Below are 18,894 nucleotides of genomic sequence, written 5' to 3' on the forward strand. Positions count from 1 at the left end.
AATAAAACTGTAACTATTGCCAGATGACATAATGCTATATATAGAAAACCCTAAGGATGTCACTAAGAAACTATTAGAATTAATAAGTAAATTCAGTAAAGGTACAGGATACAAAATAAATATATATCAGTCTGTTACACTTACATATAGAAATAACAAAATATGAGAAAGAGAAATTAAGAAAACAATCTCATTTGCAATTGCACCAAAAATAATACTTAGGAATAAATTTAACCAAGGAAGTGAAAGAGCTGCACTCTTAAAAATCAAGACCCTAAGGGTTAAAATTGAAGATGACACAAACAAATGGAATGATGTGCTATGATCATGGACTGAAAGAATTCTGTTCAAATGTCCATGCTACCCAACACAATCTGCAGAATCATTACAATCCCTATCAAAATACCAATAATATTTTCACAGGAAAAAAGAAAAATGAGTGGAAGACCTGAGTAGAAAATTTTTCAAAGAAGACATACAGATGGCAACAGACAGGTGATAAGATGTTCAACATCACTAATCAGGAAAATGCAAATCAAAACAATAGTGAAATATCACTTCACACCAGTCAGAAGGGTAATATTAAAAAGACAAGAAATAATAAGGGTTGGCTGTTATGTAGACAAAAAGAAACCTTGTGTGCTATAAGTGGGAATTTAAGTTCATGCAACCACTATGTAAAAGAGTATGGAAGTTCCCCAAAATAAAAAATTAAAATACTATATAATAATTCCAGCAATTCCACTACTGGGTACTTATCTGAACATAATAAAACCACCAATTTGAAAAATATATGCACCCTATATTTGTTGTAGCATTATTTACAATAGTTAAGAAATGGAAGCAATCTTAGTGCCCATTTATAAATAAATGGATAAAGGCGTGCTCTGTATGTGTGTGTGTAATATTACACAGCCATAAAAGAAATGGGATCTTATCATTTACAACAACAATTGACATTAGTCATAGTGATAATTTTTTGAATCTGAATCCTAAAGCAAAGGCAACAAAAGCAAAAATAGACAAATGGGACCACATCAAACTAAAAGGTTTCTGAATAGCAAAGAAGATCTCCAAAAATCCTTAAAATCAACCTATGAAATCAGGGAAAATATTTGCAAATTATATGTCTGATAAAGGTTAATATTTAAAAGATATAAATAACTCATGTAGCTCAATAGCCCTCCCCAAAAAAACAAATAATCAAATTTAAAATGATCAGTTTATATGAATAAACATTTTCCAAAGAAGACATATAGATAGCCAACATATGCCTGACAAGTTGTTCATTGTCATTAATTACTAAGAAAATGTAAATCAAGACTATAATGAGATATCACCTCACACTAGTTGGGATATCTATTACCAAGAAGATAAATGATAACAAGTGTTGGCAAAGATGTGGAGAAAAGGGAACTCTCATTGTTGTTGAGAATATAAATTGATACAGTTACTGTGGAAAACAGTATGGTGATTCCTCAAAAAACTAAAAATAGGACTACCATATGATCCAGCAATTCCTTCTTTCAGGAATTGAAAAAAGAAAAAAGTAAAACTACTAACCTGAAAAGATATATGACACCTGAAACTAATATAACACTGTATGTTAACTATACTGGAATTAAAATTAAAAAATTAAATGATAATTGTGTGACCTGATAGAGGTGTCAGCTAACACTACCATGATAGTCCTATTTCAGGACATAAATGTGTCATACATATTGTACACCTCAAACTTATATGCAAATATTGAATCAGTATTTACAATAGCCAAGATATGAAAATAACCCAAATGTCTATAAAATGGATGAATAAAGATGTGGTATGAATACACAATGAAATACTATTCGAAAAAATAATGAATTCTTGCCATTTATGAGGAAAATATAGAAGGAACTTAATGGCATTATGATAAATGAAATAAACCAGATGGGAATAAGAAATAATATACAATCTTGGGGTGCCTAGGTGGCTCAGTCAATTGAGCATCAAACTCTTAATTTTGGCTCGGGTCATAATCTTAGGCCTGTGGGATTCAGCCTTGTGTTGGGCTCTGTGCACAGCACAGAGTGCACAGCACACACACAAACCCCACAGCTTGGGATTTTCTCTCTCCCTCTCTCTTTGTCCCTTCCTCTGTCATCCTCTCTCTCTCTAAAATAAATAAAATATTTAAAAAAATACTGTACAACCTCACTTATATGTGGGATATAAATAAAAAGTGGATGAGGACATGGGGGAAATAGGTAAAAGAGGTCAAAATGTGCAAACTTCTAGTTATAAAATAAATGTACAGCATGGTGACTAGAACTAATAATACTGTATCAAATATCTATAAGGTACTGAGATAGTAGATCTTATAAATTCTTTTTTTTTTAAGTTTTTTTATTTGTCAGGGGTAAAGAAGAGAGCAGTGGGGAGAGAGTGCACAAACAGAGAAAAGAGCAGGCAGAGGGAGAACCACGATCCTGACTGAGCAGGGATTCCAATGTGGGACTTGATCCCAGGATCCTGGGATCATGACCTGAGCCTAAGGCAGGCCAAAGATTTTAAAACTTCTTATCACAAGAAAAATAAATTATATCATTACTATGTATGATTTTGGAAATTAACTAGACTTATTGTGATCATTATACAATATATAAAAATATTGAGTCACTACATTGTACACCTGAAACTAATATAATCTTGTATGTCAGTTATACCTCAAAAGAAAAAGAAAGAAGCTTTATAAATAAAGAGTAAATAGAAAGAAACAGGAGACATGATCAATATAAAATATGTGAAATTTTCATTTGCAATATATCTATTGTAGTACAAATAAGTATAAGGATTACACTGAAATTAATGTTAAACAAATTAAATCAGTCATAAAGACAAATACCATAAAGTGAAACGAGAGAGAGATACAAGCCAAGAAACAGAATAACTATAGAGAACAAACTAATGGTTACCAGAGCGGAGGTGGGTGGGAAAGAAATAAGTGAAGGGGATTAAGAGTACACTTACCATGATAAGCACTGGGTAATGCATAGAATTGTTGAATCCCTATATTGTACACCCGAAACTAATATAACACTGTGTGTTAACTATACTGGAATTAAAATTTAAAAATTTAAATAATAATTATGTGACCTGATAGAGGCGTCAGCTAACTAGGACCTGATAGTCCTATTTCAGGACATAAATGTGTCATATATATTGTACACCTCAAACTTATATGTCAATTATATCTCAATAAAATAAATTTTAAAGTAAATTTTTGAAAAAAGATTATGCTAAAAATAAATTGGGAGTTTGTTGGTAGTTATAAGGTAGTGAGAAAGATGAAAGTTAATTATACTAAAATATTACATTCTAGATCCTGAAAGAGCTTTTGGACTAAGGGAAGTATTAATTCATGTCAAACAAGCAATGATATTGAAGGGGAAATACTACTGAAAAGCAAACCTTTTATTATGTATGTGAAGAAATTTTCTTTTCATATATGTCATTTTGTTTTGTTTCCATGCCCACAGATCTTGTTCTAAAAAAAAAAAAAAAAAGCCAATCACTCATTAGAACTTAATTAAGATCAGCTGAAGCACATATTTGTGCCACTTGTGCCATAATAACAACAATTCAGAAAAGATGGTGGCTCTAGAATATACACCCAAGCTTTGTATTAGAGAGAGTCATACTCTTTGAAGTCTTAACATATGTCTGAAAGAGATTTGTTGAATCACAGAAAGCACTGTTACAAAATCATCCCAAAAGGAGATAATACTTAATTTGAAAATCAAAGAAGGATCTTTAATTATTGATGAAAGTCCTTCTAGAAAAAAAATCATAAATTTAAAGGTATTCAACATCTCTGAACATCTATTTTTCCAGTTATCAATTTCCTTGCCACAAAGATTATTTAAAATATTCACAGAAATCATGCCAATTTCTGTTTTCACAAAGTTGGAGTAACCTCTTTCTTCTCAGATCCTCACCTATACAATTGCAAATTCCGGATAAAACCCAATGAACAAAAGTGGAAAGAAGACAACTGTCTATGGAACTCAACTTCAGAAACAACACAGCAATGTGTTCCCTGGGTTTTTTTACTGCTTTCCCATGTAAGGGAAAGGTCCTTCAACCCGGAACAAGCACAGACCATAAAACAACAACAACCACAACCACCACCACCACAACAAAACATCCAAAAGAAAGCTTGTCTCCCAAGTCAAGGCCTGGAAAAAGGGTGACAAACACAAGAAAACAGTTTGACCAACACCCACTATCTCTAGCCTAACACCAATAGAACAAATGTGCCCACACTCCAAGGCTTCAGTAGGGCTGAGGGAGAAGCTGATCTTCGGGACACCACCCTGTTCTAAGGAAACAGTTGGTACTTTCCGAATATCCCCAGGGTAGTATTAACATGATCCAGCAGCAAGCTGAGCCTTCACTCCTATCCAGCAGTCAAAAAGCTTGACATGGCAAGATCACTGGGAAGCAGTCATCACATGTACCACATATACAACATATTAAGTAAGATTGTAAGTTAAAAAAATGAAAAAAACACAGTGGAAAATCAAATAAAATAATAGGAAAGATAAACTGGTTTTTCACAAAAGAAAATAAATTAACAGCTGTTAAAATATGAACATTTGGGCGCCTGGGTGGCTCAATGGGTTAAGCCTCTGCGTTTGGCTCAGGTCATGATCTCAGGGTCTTGGGATCGAGTCCCGCATTGGGCTCTCTCTCTCTCTGCCTGCCTCTCTGTCTACTTTGATCTCTCTCTGTCAAATAAATAAATAAAATCTTTAAAAAATATATGAACATTCAATTAATCCACCATCATCAACTAAAAAAAAAAAATCTCCAACTAAATGACCAAAAAGTAGGGTTTGTTTGTTTTTTCTGAGAAAGAGGGAGTGCACATGTGTGTGAATGGGGGAGGGGCAGAGGGAGAGGGAGAGAGAGAATTTAAGCAGACTCCACACCCATCGTGTAGACCCATGCCACCCTGTGATCATGACCCTAGCCAAAATCAAGAGTGTGAGGTTTAACCAACTGAGCCATCCAGGCACCCCAATAAAATTTGACTTTTAACAAAATGAATATATTCCATGTGTAGGTCTGATTTTTTTTTCAGTCTTTCTGAGGTATATTGATAATTAAAATTGTTCAGGTCCACAGGGTACAATTATATAAATATATGAGTATACATTACAGTGACTATATAGTAGTTCTTAGTATTAGGCAGTATTATTCCTCTTTTATTCTTTTTTTTTTTTTTCCAAAAGAATTAGCTCTGTGAACACAGAATTTTTCTCCATTTATTTAGACCTTCTTTAGGTACTCCATTTAGCATTGAGTGATTTTCAGCATAAAAGTCTTACGCATTTTCTCTTAGATTTACATCTAAGTATTTCAACTTTTTGAGAGTTTATATAAACAACACTGAAAGTTTAATTTTAACAAATTATGGGTTCATTGCAAATATATAAATACAATTAATTTTCATACATTTATTTTATATCCTGTGGTCTTGCTAAATGCAATTAATAATTCTAGGATTTTTTAAAATAAATTCTTTGGGATAATCTAAGTAGACCATCATATTATTGGCATATATAACAGTTTAATTTCTTTCTTTCTGATATGTATGTCTTTTCTGTTCTTTCTTTATTGCATTCGCTAGACCTTCCAGTATTATTTTGATTAAGAGTATTGAGAGTAAACACTTTTGTCTTATTTTTGACTATCAGGGAAAGTATCCAGTGTTTCAACATTAACTATGTTAGTTGTAGATATTTGATATTTAACAAATTGACATTCCTTTTAATACCTTTAATAACTACATTAATTATTCATGGAAGACAATAAGTTCTTAATTAGTATTTTCTTTTTCTAATTCTTTCAAAGAAGTCACACTTTTTCATTTTAAAAGTTTGATAATTTCAACATTTTATAAGATGATCAATGCTGCATATTATAGCTAATTCATTTAACATTATTAATGGGGCTTAAATTACTTAATCCCAAAATATTGAATCATAAGGAACACAGTATAATAAAGCATAGAAAATAAAGAGAATGTAGGCTTAGCTATCTCTACCACCTAAAGCCCATGTAAATGGAATTTAATTTCTTATGTGAAATAATTTTGTTTCTTCCAATTTTTATCTCAAGGATTCTTTGTATTCACAGAATGATCAATTTTCAATTATGAAATACAATTTTGTAAAATTAGGTTGTTTTCTCTCTCCCTCCTTTCCAGGAAGATATGACTAGTGACCAGGAAAAAAAAAAAGAGAGAGAGAGAGAGAGAAAGAGAGAGAGAGAGAGAGGAGAGAAAGAGAGATGTTAATTTAATTACTTTTGTTACTGTATTATACTTCTACTAAAAAAATAAGACAACTTCCTAGCTGAAGGCTTTTAGGGCTTTGTTTTAATATGATTACGGTACATTTGGTACTTTATGTCACTATTATTGACAGTGCAATACAATGAAATAAATATATGCTAATCCTTATATACATTGGATCAGTTCTTTAAGCTCTTTGTTCTTGATTACACAATATGATATGATACCCAGAGATTATCTCTCCTTCTAGAACTAAAATGTGCATCCCTCATTTATTTAAAGTGGCAGACAAAGGCTCTTGGCTAATTTCCCTCTGTGGAACTTGCCCTTAGCTAAAGATTGTTCCCTTGTCCAAAGAAGATCACAGGGTTGGCTGAGTTGGCTTGCCTAAATTCAAGATACTTCTTATTCAGCTCCTGAATTCCTCATGGTATCTGCTGAATCACTGGTGTGATTACATCACCATTGAATTTTCTCTGTTCAATCCTTCTTCCTTCACTTCCCCTCTGCAGTTGACATAAACAGCAGTCATAATAAACTTTCTGCAAACAAAGGGAATCTGAACTCAACAGTACTTCTGTGAATTGTTCCTTACAAAATGAAATCTATCATCTTTCTCCTATGGCAGTTAAAATTTATAGATTAAAAACTATCATAAGGTCAAAAAGCCCCTAAGAAACTTAATTCAGTCATGACCCATGCTTAAGATAATAGAACAGAAGTAACATGAAGTATCAAGAATGAGAGGGCAAGAAAAAATAAATGCAGTATTATTCTGTCACAGGCAAATATATTTTATTAACCTCAAACTACGTGTTATTTTTATAACAAATTAACAATTCCTTTTCTGAACCATCTAGTAAGTTATCTACATAATGACCACCAATAATTCCTTTTCATCTCCATATTCACGTGCAGCTTGCCTTATCAAGAAGAAGAATTCACTTCCCTTCTGTTGAATCTGAGCTATCCTAAAGACTTCTTTTACCAACAGAGTATGTGAAAATTACAATGAATGACTTCAGTGCTTTAGTGTTAAGATGCTTGGATTTTCCTATCTTACCTGAGAAGTCAGCTATTTCTGATTCCCTAATGGAGAGCAAGACCATTTGTAAAGACTGTAGGATGAAACACAATTTAGGTAAAGAGAGAAGCTCAAACTATTCCAGCCATCCAGCAATCCAACTGAGCTATCAGACATGTAAGTTAAGGCACATGTCCACCAGGACCAATGGAGCATAGCCAACATCATAACGTCAGAGGGAACATAAACCATCCATCCCTGACATGCCAGACCCAGGTGAAAAATTATGAAGAAACAAATAACTATTGTTTTGAACCAGTGAGTTTGGGGTAGTTTGTTATGCATCATTAGATAATTGAAACAACCACATGATCACAATGAGAATTGTATCAAATATTGCAGCCTAATAATTAACAGAATAATTTTTATATTAAATGCAAATGGATAAATATGACCAACAGATTTTCTTAATAAATATAACAATGTATTTCAGGGAAGAAAAAAATTATAACTAATCTGTTTATTTAATAGATAGTGTTTTTCATTTAAAATAAACTACAGGGAGGGCACCTGGGTGGCTCAGTGCGTTAAAGCCTCTGCCTTCTGCTCAGGTCATGATCCCAGGGTCCTGGGATCGAGCCCCGTATCAGGCTCTCTGCTCAGCAAGGAGCCTGCTTCCTCCTCTCTCTCTGCCTGCTTCTCTGTGATCTCCATCTGTCAAATAAATAAATAAAATCTAAAAAAATAATAATAATAAAATAAAATAAACTACAGGGGAAGGGTACTTAACCCACATATAAGTTACAGGTTACAACTGAAAATATTACTTTTCCATTGATAATATCCATAGATAATGTGCAAAACACATGTACTGCCTGTTTTACATATGGTAACATATTCTTATTATTTATTTATAGCAAGAAACTTCATAAAGTCCTGATATATTCTACACAAACCTATTTTACTTTTTTTAAAACTCTGGTAAGTTATAAGAGGAATGCTAAGAAGGGAGTGGAGAGTGTCTATTGTAAAAGTGCATGAGGTTGAGAAAAGTAACAGCAAATATAATAGCGAAAAGCAAAACAGTGCTTTCTTGGGAGAACACCAAGTGGAAGCAATCTGGTTTTGATCCTCTCTATTTTGACATCCCAAATCCATTTTCTCAGTCCCTCCATACCTCCTTCCTCTGCCTCAGCTCACTATTCCTAGCTGATGGTTTCTACCTAATGTTGTTGATTTCTTACATCCAAGCAAATACATTAAGCTAGATTCTACTAGACTATGGTGAAAATAACAGACTTCTCAAGTGTATCATTAATAAAAACACATGCAGACAAACAGATGACTTTCAGAAAAACAGTGCCATAAGGCTGGCTGGCTGTGGGTCACATTTGGCTTTAATCAGTTGCTACTTATCTTCAGAAATCTTTGAAACATGTCTTAAGCTAAAAAAATATTAATTTTAAAGAATATAAGAAGCCTGCAACATGATTTATTTCTGTTCTCTTTTTAATGTATTCTTTTTCTCATATTCCCCTAAATCCTCACCATCTGCTATAATCTTATTTCTTCATCAAGTATAGTGATCTTGACATCAATGGCAACAGCACATCTGTCCTACATTTCTGTTTTCTGTTTTTCCTTTGTTTTGTTTTTTGTTCCTTATCCGCTTTATTCTTTCCTAGCCTTTCAATATATTTATATTGGGCAAGCATATTAATTGAATTACTAAAATCACTCTCAAATTCAAAAAGGTAGCATAAAAGATTTTAAATTGTCATCTTAATAATTTCTTACTTTCCCACCAATTTAAAATCTTAAAAATAAATCACTTTATGAACAAAAATATTACCTTTCAACCTGATAGTCTTTAAGCATCTTAATATTACTAGGAGTTATACTGAAACATAAGGCTTGTGTTTTAAAAAGAAGATAAATAGTATTATATAACATATCCATTTTGGAAGGATTTTTGCATTCTTTTAGCGAAATTAGAAGGGCATGCATGATGAATGTCCATAAATTTAATGGAAACCTAAGATAAAAATATTAAAAAAATAGTTACTTACTCAAGCAATGAAATATAAAAAGAAAAAAAAAAGATTCTCACTTGTACTGAACCTAAATATGTATTTTATAGGTTACACAGTAGCTGAATGTTTCCTACATATTTTCCCTCAATAAATCCCTATAGCATTTTTAGTATCTGTTGTGTCTTTTTTGTTTTGTTAAGGATTTTCAAAAGACCATATCCATAAGGATCTAGTTTATTTTTTAACTTTCCTGAAAGTGCAAAGAGGAGAGGCAAATGTGGTTTTCTCCTGAAGATATTTCACTTTAGTTTTTAGATATAGACATTTAATTTTAAGTGTTTACAATAGGGGTATCTTGGTGACTCAGTTGGTAAAGCATCTGGCTTCAGACCAGGTCGTGATCCCCACGTCTTGGGATTAAGTCCCAAGTCTGTCAGGCTTCCTACTCAGTGGGGATTCTGCTTCTCCCTTTCCTCCACCCTCTCCTTTTCCTGTGCTCTTTCTCTAGCTCTCTCTCTCTTCCTCTCAAATAAATAAAATAAAATCTTTTTTTTTTAATGTTTCTAATAGATTAAGACAATGCCAAGACATTCTCAATGTTTAAATCATGAAGCCTTACATTCTAAACACATAGTTGGTTAACATAACTCAAATGTGAGCATTATTTATACTTTCATTTAGTGAGGCAATTTTCATGCTAGGATCTATATTCTACACATCACATGTTATCTCATAAATTCATATAAGAATCCAAAAAAGTAAATTCATTATCCCTATTTTGGAAATGTAGAAAATGGAATTCAAATGGTTAGATAACATACACAGGTCCATACTAGCTAGTATTAAAGCCCAAACTTTGTCTAGTGATGAAAGGAAACAAAAATAATACAAAACAAAATAACAACACTCTAACTGGGAAACATTTTCCTTGGTCTCTTTTATCTCACATTTGATCTTCTGACTCCAAAGAAACTATTAGGGTCATGCTTTAGAAATTCCAGAAATATAATGCTGTGATCCTGAAATTGATGCTGGTGGTGGTCTGAAAGAATTATTTGAAATATTTGTAAGCACTAAAAATGTCTCTTGACTTAAGCTGATCATCTCAAAACAGGACAAGTATGTACTGGATGATGATCACTTAGATCATATCCTTGTTCTTGATTTCTTTAGCTTCTATGTCTCAAGGTGGGTCCTTCAAAAATCAGTTGATGCATGACTCTCCACTTAAGTTTGAGACCCAGGCACAAAATTATTCTTTGGCAGGAGTGTGTATATGTGTGTGCATGTTGAACATATGCCAGCATGTAATCACTGACTTTTGAAATTTACATTACAATAAAAGATGATAAAGATTCTTGCTTTTGACCCCCCTTTCCTGATCATCCATTCATTCTCTTGATCTCTGTCTTCTTTTGTCTGCCTCTTAGATGGGCAGATTACTAGGAATCTGAAGGTTCTAATTTGTGAAACTGATGTGAAGAAGGTACTTACTCATTCTACAAGGGTTAGGTGAAAGTGAAATTGGGTTACAAAAAAATCAGGAAAGGAATCCTAGACACATTAATATTTTTTTAAAGATTTATTTATTCGACAGACAGAGATCACAAGTAGGCAGAGAGTCAGGCAGAGAGAGAGGAGGAAGCAGGCTCCCTGCTGACAAGAGAGCCCAATGCAGGGCTTGATCCCAGGACCTTGGGATCATGACCAGAGCTGAGGGCAGAGGCTTTAACCCACTGAGCCACCCAGCTACCCAACACATTAATATTTTTAACAATCAATTGCACTGACCTCAGAAGATGCACATTTACAAAACTGGGCATAAAATAAATGGCATATGTGTACCATTTCACAAGATTCTAAAAATTGATATTATAGAATATGATCACTTCTTCAAAAGTAATTTTAAAGAGAAAATGTATTATACAGCAAAGTATCAGTCTACGAATTGTTATATGTCTTTTAGTATTCACCACTGTGTAAACATCCTAGTATTTATCATTGAAAACATTAATATATGCAATTTAATACTGTTTTATTCAACATTTGAAATCAATTTAAGTGGCTATTTATGACAATTCCATATTTACTACTATGTAAAACTATGATAATAATACGCCACTATCATTTTCATTGTTGATTTTGTCAGGATTTCTGTGACTGTCTCATGAGATTTGTCCCCTGGATTAATTACTAGAAACTCTAATGTAAGTTTTGATATATTATGTATGGCATTTGGTTTTGTTTTCTCAATAAGTACCCAAGAAATCCCTGGCAAATTACTATCTCTAAGAATTTTCTTTGTCAATAAAATGAAAATAATCATACCTACTTTATAAGGTTCCTTTGAGAATGAACTGAGATAATAGAACATGATTTGCTCCTTGCCTAGTATACACACAAAAAGGCAATATTAGCTATAATTACCAAATAATAGCTATAATTTTTATTACTAAGATCATATTGATATCTCCATAATACCATGACGGCCCTCAGAAATTGTGTTCTTAAACATCTGTATTATTACAAACTACATTTCTCCAGTTTTTGTTGTTGTTGTTGTTGTTGTTTTGGGCAAGGGGCTGTGGATATCTTTTTTCTTTTTTTTTTTTTTAATTTAACATATAATGTATTATTTGCTTCAGGGGTACAGGTTTTGAATCATCAGTCTTACACATAGCACATACCCTCCCCAATGTCCATAACCCAGCCACCCTATCCCTACCCCCACCCCCTAGCAACCCTCAGTTTGTTTCCTGAGATTAAGATTCTCTTATGACTTGTCTCCGTCCCCAGTCCCATCTTGTTTCTATTTTCCCTCCCTACCCCCCAAAACCCCCACCTTACCTCACAAATTCCTCCTTTCAGAGAGATCATATGATAATTGTCTTTCTCTGATTGATTTATTTCACTTAGCATAATACTCTCTAGTTCCATCCACATCATTACAAATGGGAAGATTTCATTTTGACGGCTGCATACTATTCTATTGTGTGTGTGTGTGTGTGTGTGTGTGTGTGTGACCTCTTCTTTATCCATTCATCTGTTGATGGACATCTAGGTTTTTTCCATAGTTTGGCTATTGTGGACATTGCTGCTATAAACATTTGGGTGCATGTGCCCCTTGGGATCACTACATTTACATCTTTAGGGTAAATACCCAGTAGTGCAATTACTGGGTTGTAGGGGAGCCCTATTTTCAACTTTTTGAGGAACCTCCATACTGTTTTCCAGAGGGGGCTGCACAAGCTTGCATTCCCACCAACAGTGTAGGAGGATTCCCCTTTCTCTGCACCCTTGCCAACATCTGTTGTTTCCTGACTTGTTCATTTTAGTCATTCTGACTGGTGTGAGGTGGTATCTCATTGTGGTTTTGATTTGTATTTACCTGTTGGCTAGTGATGTTGAGCACTTTTTCATGTGTCTGTTGGCCATTTGGGTATCCTCTTTGCAGAAATGTCTGGTCATGTCTTCTGCCCATTTCTTGATTGGATTATTTGTTTTTTAGGTGTTGAGTTTGATAAGTTCTTTATAGATTTGGATACTAGCCCTTTATCTGATATGTCATTTGTGAATATCTTCCTCCATTATGTTGGTTGTATTTTGGTTTTGTTGACTGTTTCCTTTGCTGTGCAAAAACTTTTGATCTTGATAAATTCCAAATAGTTCATTTTTACCCTCACTTCCCTTGTCTTTGGCAATGTTTCAGTAAAGTTTCAGGATATAAAATCAATACGTAGAAATCAGTTGAGTTTTTATACACCAACAGCAAGACAGAAGGAAGAGAAATTAAGGAGTCAATCCTATTTACAATTGAACCCCAAACCATAAGATACCTGGGAATAAACCTAACCAAAGAGGCAAAGAATCTGTACTCAAGAAAGTATAAAGTACTCATAAAGAAATTGAGGAAGACACAAAGAAATGGAAAAAATGTCCCTGTCCCATGCTCATGGATTGGAAGAACAAATATTGTGAAAATGTCTATGCTACCTAAAGCAATCTACATTTAATTCAATCCCTATCAAAATAAAATCTTTTTTTTTTTTTCAAAGAAATGGAACAAATAATCCTAAAATTTATGTGGAACCAGAAAAGACCATGAATAGCCAGAGGAATGTTGAAAAAGAAAACCAAAGTTGGTGCCATCACAATTCCAGATTTCAAGCTCTATTAAAAGCTGTAATCATCAAGACAGTATGGTACCAGCACAAAAACAGACACATAGATCAATAGAATAGAATAGAGAGCCCAGAAATAGACCCTCAATTCTATATTCAACTAATCTTTGACAAAGCAGGAAAGAATGTCCAATGGAAAAAAGAACCTCTTCAACAAATGGTGTTGGGAAAATTGGACAGTCACATGCAAAGAATGAAACTAAACCACTTCCTTACACGACACACAAAAATAGACTCAAAATGGATGAAAGACCTCAATGTGAGAAAGGAATTCATCAAAATCCTTGATGAGAACACAGGCAGCAACTTCTCTGACCTCAGCTGCAGCAACTTCTTTCTACATTTGTCCAGTTTTATTTGCCTACATCTATTATTATGTTATTACCATTTATATAGTAAAATTTATTTCAACAATATTAGACACTGTGTAAATAGGTGGAATATCAATAAATATTCATTAACTTTGGATATTTATTTTCAGCTATATGATGTTATATACTCAGAATTGTAAACACAAAACTTTACTAAAGCAGATATTTTAGGAAAGACCAAGAATACACTGTTTCATAGAACATTCATTCCTTTTCCTCACTTACATCATTAAATTCTTCTATATTGGTAATTAGCTCTATTTTAACAAGTAAATCCATGGGAAAACAGGATTTTTAATCTATAAAATTTCAATTTAAAGTGAGTTTGTCAAATTTTCATGTATATTATACAGGAAAATATAGTAATTTACATTTTATTTGAAAAATAATTTGTAAACATAATGAGGTCAATGTTGGAGTATTCATCAGTAACATATTTAGATGTAATTTAAAGATTAATGTATACTTTATTCTGCTGAGTTTAGAATTTTCAAATCTGTAACTATTTAATGTATTGAGAATTAAAATATATTATCAGTGATAGTATAAAATATTTAATTAACTTCTAAAACATTTGAAAAATGTTTTTCTATAAACTAATACATTGTGTTAGCAAAATACTATACTTATGTTTTTGACTATTCAGATATTAAACATTTCTTAACAGACATGAGCTAAGTGAGTCCTAATTAAAAACTATAAGTTTTGATTCTTAACATAAGTTTATTGCAATAATAGGTAATTTGGAGAAGAGGAGAGTATGAGAAGACACAGTTCATTGTTAGAGGGCTTTATAATGCAAAATATATTTTGTATTCAAGCTTTATATCTGGGAATTGAGGCAATATAAGAGACATTAGAAAGGTGAAAAAAATCAAAATAAACCTGGTTGGGATATATAGGTTTGCTGGCTTCTCAAATAATAACAAATTTTATAAATTAATTTTATATTAAGGCCTAGATAAAAGCATTTTTATTTAGCCAATGAGAGCCCTACAAAATAATTGCATTATTTCCATCTTACAGTTTGGTGTGTAGGTTAGTCTAAAAGTAGTTGAGAAAACAGAGATATAAACTCTGCAGTCTAAATTAAGACCTAATACCTTGGATATTACACTGCTTCATACAAATAAAAATTAAGACTGAAAGGCAACAACTCATTTGTTTTTGTTATAATTGTTCATGATAATTCTTTTTTCATAAAGTTTGAAGAACTGACTTGTCATTTTCTCTAACATCTATCACCACAACTCCTAGAAAATTAGATGAAAATTACTCCAGGTAGAAATTATTCTTTCCTTTATCTTCATTTTATTGTCCATTATAAAAAATTATCTGGAATACAATCAAAAGCAGATTAAATATATAAATTAAGTCCAATATGTTCTCTTTTCTATTTGAGTCCAGAAAAAAATGTCTTGCTTGAGCTACAGTGACATCTTGTGGCCCAAAGTATTTCATTTACTTTTCATATGTAAATTGTTCATGTCTTCTGCTTCTCTTCAGTTCTAGGTTTTAAAGGAGGCCGCTTTCATTAGCATAGATTCTGAGCAATCAGTAAACATTACATAAGCAAAATATTAAATAGAGAAAAAAAAGAAAATTTGACAGTAAACATGTCATAGGACCACTGCTGACCTAATTTTTTCCAAAGAGGTTCAATTACTTAAGGTATATTTTAAAATATTGAAACTATATGTGGAAAAGGTGAGGTTAACTTCATTCTAAATTCCATGGCAAGTAGTCCGATTGATTTTGTTTTCTTGCATGTAATTAAAAAAAGAATCAATTAAGCAATTGATATGATTTTTACAAATTTTAATATGATCTCAATATCTGCATTTAAAACAAAATATGCACATTATCTTTGCTATTTAGAAGGTTTATTTTGTTTCCTTAGGTGCATACTGATAAACATATTGAAGTTATTTTTCTAAAGCCTCTCTTTTTTTTAAATTTTCAATATTTGCCAGATGGCTTCTGATTATTTTTAGAGTTCCCCAGGGTTCCATATTGAATGCAGTGAATCACATCTTCAAATTTTTAACAGAAACCTCAATAGTTCTTACTGAACATCTTATGGAAATATAATTATGAATTGAAAAGTATTTTTTGACCTGAATGCACAGATGACTGCAATTTGTACAGCTTATTTGTGAAGAACTAAAGTACTGGTAATATATATAATACGTGATATTCAAATTTAATGTATAATGTAATATTTGAACCATTTTTAAAAATAGTAAAATGTATAATAATCTAATAAAGTGTTTTTTGTTTGTTTGTTTTTATTTTTTTGAGGGAGGGTGAGAAGTGAGAGAGAGAGAGAGAGAGCAGTTAGGGTGAGGGACAGAGGGACAGGGAGAGAAACTAAAACAGGCTCCTTGTGGGGCTTGATATCACAACCCTGAGATCATGACCTGAGCCAAAATCAAGAGACAGGAGCTTAACCCACTGACCCACCCAGGCTCCCCTAATAATGTGCATTTAAACCTATTTCTGCTATATGGTCATTCACATTTTAGAAATAATTGTTTTATTATAATGGGTATAATTCTGGCGGTCCTGACTGCATTTACCATATTGCTGTTTCCTATAATGCTGTTATTGTTCTTTAATTCAGGATTTCTTCTACAAATTTCAAAATGAGTATCTTTTTTAGTATCTAGCTTTTGTTTGATATAGATGAGGTGCTCAATTTTACATTTATGGAATCTTATTACAGAGATAAAGATGACAACTCCAAAAGCCTCTTTTTGTGTGTTTTACAAATGAGCTCTTCATAGGACTCCTGTGTGTCTTAGTCAGTTAAGCTTCTCACTTCAGCTCAGGTCATGATCTTATGGTCCTGGGATGGAGCCCTGCATCCAGCTTTGAGGTTGGCAAGGAGTTTGCTTGTCTCTCATCCTCTCTGTGCCCCTCCCTGCCCCCATTCTTTCTCTCTCTCAAATAAGTAAATAAAATCTTAAAAAAAAAAAAAAAAAAAAAGGAGTACTGCAGAAGTATAGTCACCACTGGGTTGGTTACTGGTAATTCTGGTACTTCTGATAACTGAAGAAATGATTTTACCTTAGGATTCTCCACATAATTTATAAGCATTAATCAAAAACACTGTCCTTATTTCATGAGATGCTAATTTTAACATAAATCTAGATTAAATTATAAATATCAAACAGATATAATATTGTTCTGACCATAGCTATTTCTCTTTGCTAGCATATTGCTAAAATCTGGCTGCATGTTGGCTAGGGTTCAGATAAGAAGCTAGCATTCCTTTTTGTTGTCCCTAAAACTTTTTGTTGAATGCTTTTAATACTCCATCTACATTTATTTTGTGAATCAAGAGTTGTTCTTTATGATTTCTGAAAAATAAACTGCAACCTATTTTTAATAATTATTACAACATATTTAAAGATGCATTTTAAGCAAATATTATAAATCCCATCTGATAATGTGAAAAGAGATAGAAAAATCAAAAGTATGTGTTTATTAGTAAATGGTTTATTTGAGGACTGTTTTCATATAGCAAATGCCATTCTGAGAGAAATAATAGTACACTTTATAGCCCCAGTGTTTTAGAAATATTGTACATTTTTTATTCCAAGATCTACATATATTATTAAAATCCTAGTTTAATAGATAAGGAAACTGAAGTTAAGATCTTAAGGTCACAGGGACTACATTTTTTTTTTTTTTTTTTTTTTTTTTTTTTTTTTTTTTTTTTTTTTTTTTTTTTTTTTTATTTTTTATAAACATATATTTTTTATATACATATATTTTTATCCCCAGGTCTGTGAATCACCAGGTTTACACACTTCACAGCACTCACCAAATCACATACCCTCCCCAATGTCCATAATCCCACCCCCTTCTCCCCAACCCCCTCCCCCCGGCAACCCTCAGTTTGTTTTGTGAGATTCCCTGATATGAGGAAGTGGTGATGCAACATGGAGGCTTAAGTGGGTAGAAGAATAAAGGGACTACATTTTTAAAGATAGGATTCATTCAAGATATTCTACCACACAAGTTCATTTTCTTCACTATATGCTGGTCACCTTTCTTGCATCATAAAACCTCTTCAATATATTTAAATTTATAAAGTTAATTAAAGGAAATTCAGGTCAGTAAACCAATTATCACACAGGTAATTCTAAAAATGACAAATTATAATATCCTTACTTAAATAGGCCTTTGTGTGAACATTTCTGTATTTAGTCTTTTAAGGTTTCCTTTATATATCCTAAAGGAGATATCTCAAAAGTGGCTGGGCATTGAATAATATTAGTTAATGTCATATATTAGACACAGATGTGCCTATTAATTAAAAGGTTTTAAGGATTCCTTTATTTCATAAACATGATTTCCAATTACGTGAACACCATATGAATCCTTATCTATCTTAATCTTTTTTGCAAGAATTCTGTTTACATATATATTTCATTTCTTCTGTATTTTATTAAGAAGTTTTCTATTTGGGGGCATCTGGGTGGCTGAGTCAGTTAAGCACATACCTTCAGCTCAGGTTGTACTCCTGGGGTCCTCGGGTTGAGCCCCACATTGGGCTCCATGCTCAGTGGGGAGCCTGTTTCTCCCTCTGCTTGTGTTCCCTCTCTGTCAAATAAAGAAATAAAATCTTTTAAAAAGGTGTTCTACTTTATCTGTGTTACTGTAACTTATATTCAATTCTGCTCAAAAATACACTCAATTATAACTTAAAATTTAGATTAATTGCAGAACAAACTGCATTTTTTCACCTGTTTTTCCCTACTCTTTGAAATGTGCCTTGGCGGGCACCTCTCTTGTTAAGGAATATATCCAACCACAGTTCTGTGTGTATGTGTGTGTGTGGTTTGAGAGAGAGAGAGAGAGAGAGAGAATGGTAATATGTGAGAAATTATAAAACAATGTGAAGACACATTAGAATTAATGTATCTGACTAAGCATA

Source organism: Mustela lutreola, chromosome 1 (assembly GCF_030435805.1).
Source record: "Mustela lutreola isolate mMusLut2 chromosome 1, mMusLut2.pri, whole genome shotgun sequence".
NCBI classification, from domain to species: Eukaryota; Metazoa; Chordata; class Mammalia; order Carnivora; family Mustelidae; genus Mustela; species Mustela lutreola.